Source organism: Triticum aestivum, chromosome 2B (assembly GCF_018294505.1).
Source record: "Triticum aestivum cultivar Chinese Spring chromosome 2B, IWGSC CS RefSeq v2.1, whole genome shotgun sequence".
NCBI classification, from domain to species: Eukaryota; Viridiplantae; Streptophyta; class Magnoliopsida; order Poales; family Poaceae; genus Triticum; species Triticum aestivum.
Window position 1 is genome coordinate 482,773,216 of NC_057798.1, and position 2,777 is coordinate 482,775,992.

The following is a 2,777-nucleotide window of genomic DNA, read 5'->3' on the forward strand; positions in this document are numbered from 1 at the left end:
AGAACCAGCTCATGTTCAAAAATGATGTCTGAGCCGGAAGGATAATTTAGAAGGGTTGATAGATGATTGTGTGCATTCGCACACATGCTGAATCAATAGGATCAAAATGACGGTGCCTAAGGATACTAACGAATATTGCCAGACATATGGAAAGCATCCATAATGCAAGCAGACAAGTATTGCAGAGCAATAAGCTATTAAGGATTTTTGGAGGATCAATTAGTATTTCGAAGACCATTGTGAAACACATGAACAACTTGGGGATGAGCGGATACTCGATAAGTGCGAGAATTATCCATAGGGGTATTCAGGTGACAAAGAACAGCAAGGCGATAAGCTCAAAGGATTATCGAAACAACGACGAGTGTTTCGAGGTATCTGGTAATAACAAGACCAACTGGGGATGAATGTAAGAATAACAACTGCAAGTGGTTATCCATAAGGGTTGACGGTGGAAGGGGAATTGCAAATGCGATGAACATAAGTTCTCGGGTTAACAGCGGAGAGTATCTTCACGGTCTTCTGGTGCAGCAGACGATCATCAGTAACAAGGGGCTCTCCGGGTGAAAGTGATAACGAGATCCTATTGTTAGATTTAGTAAACTTCATTTAACCCGAATAGACGAGAGATCAGAGTCCCAGAGTAAATGTCGAGGAGTAAAAGATCCTACTACCACCCAATGGCGACGTGTGCCCGTAAGACACACAGCCATGTTAGTAAAAGTTTTGCAATGTCTAGACTCAACTTCGGCCAAAGAGTTGGAAGAGGGATTCCTACAGGCAGTCGGCTCTGATACCAACTTGTGACGCCCCCAATTCAATCGTACACTAATCATGCACGCAAATGTGTACGATCAAGATCAGGGACTCACGGGAAGATATCACAACACAACTCTAAAACATAAATAAGTCATACAAGCATCATAATACAAGCCAGGGGCCTCGAGGGCTCGAATACAAGTGCTCGATCATAGACAAGTCAGCAGAAGCAACAATATCTGAGTACAGACATAAGTTAAACAAGTTTACCTTAAGAAGGCTAGCACAAACTGGGATACAAATCGAAAGAGGCGCAGGCCTCCTGCCTGGGATCCTCCTAACTACTCCCGGTCGTCGTCAGCGGGCTGCACGTAGTAGTAGGCACCTCCAGTGTAGTAGTCGTCATCGACGGTGGCGTCTGGCTCCTGGGCTCCAGCATCTGGTTGCGACAACCAGAAATAAAGGAAAGGGGGGAAAGGGGGGAGAAAGCAACCGTGAGTACTCATCCAAAGTACTCGCAAGCAAGGATCTACACTACATATGCATGGGTATATGTGTAAGGAGGCCATATCAGTGGACTGAACTACAGAATGCCAGAATAAGAGGGGGATAGCTAATCCTGTCGAAGACTACGCTTCTGGCAGCCTCCGTCTTGCAGTATGTAGAAGAGAGTAGATTGAAGTCCTCCAAGTAGCATCTCCAAGTAGCAACTCCAAGTAGCATCTCCAGTAGCATCGCATAGCATAATCCTACCCGGCGATCCTCTCCTCGCATCCCTGAGAGAGAGCGACCACCGGTTGTATCTGGCACTTGGAAGGGTGTGTTTTATTAAGTATCCGGTTCTAGTTGTCATAAGGTCAAGGTACAACTCCAAGTCGTCCTGTTACCGAAGATCACGGCTATTCGAATAGATTAACTTCCCTGCAGGGGTGCACCAACTTACCCAACACGCTTGATCCCATTTGGCCGAACACACTTTCCTGGGTCATGCCCGGCCTCGGAAGATCAACACGTCGCAGCCCCACCTAGGCAAAACAGAGAGACCAGCACGCCGGTCTAAACCTAAGCGCACAGGGGTCTGGGCCCATCGCCCATAGCACACCTGCACGTTGCGAGGGCGGCCGGAAGCAGACCTAGCCTAGTGGCGTTCCAGTCCAATCCGGCGCGCGCCGCTCCGTCGCTGACGTCTGAAGTGCTTCGGCTGATACCACGACGTCGGGATACCCATAACTACTCCCACGTAGATGGTTAGTGCGTATAGGCTCGTAGCCAACTCAGATCAAATACCAAGATCTCGTTAAGCATGTTAAATATCCGCGGACGCCGAACAGGGCCAGGCCCACCTCTCTCCTAGGCGGTCTCAACCTGCCCTGTCGCTCCACCACAAAGATCCACTCGCGGGTGCTCCACCAGCCGACCCGACTTTAGTCTCCACATGTATCATGTATAACGTATATAGTATATACCCGTGATCACCTCCCGAGTGATCACGGCCCGATAGTATAGCACAGCAGACGGACAAGAATGTAGGGCCACAGATGAAAAATACTAGCATCCTATGCTAAGCATGTAGGATTGCGGGTAAGGTATCAATGACTGTAGTATCAAGGACAGGCTATGCATCAGGATAGGTATAACAGAAAGCAGTAACATGCTACACTACTCTAATGCAAGCAGTATAGAGTAGAATAGGCGATATCTGGTGATCAAGGGGGGGGGGCTTGCCTGGTTGCTCTGGCAAGAGAGAGAGGTCGTCAGCTCCGTAGTCGAACTGGGCAGCAGCATTGTCGGTCTCGTAGTCTACCGGAGAGAAGAGGGGGAAGAAACAATGAATACCATGTAAACAGATGCATATCGATGCATGACATGTGACAAGTAACGATGCTAGGCGTGACCTGACGTGGTATGAGGTGATGCCGGTTAAGGGGGGAAACATCCGGGAAAATATCCCCGGTGTTTCGTGTTTTCGGGCAAGGGAGCCGGAGGGGGAAAGTTGCGAGTTCGATAGGTTAGGGGGG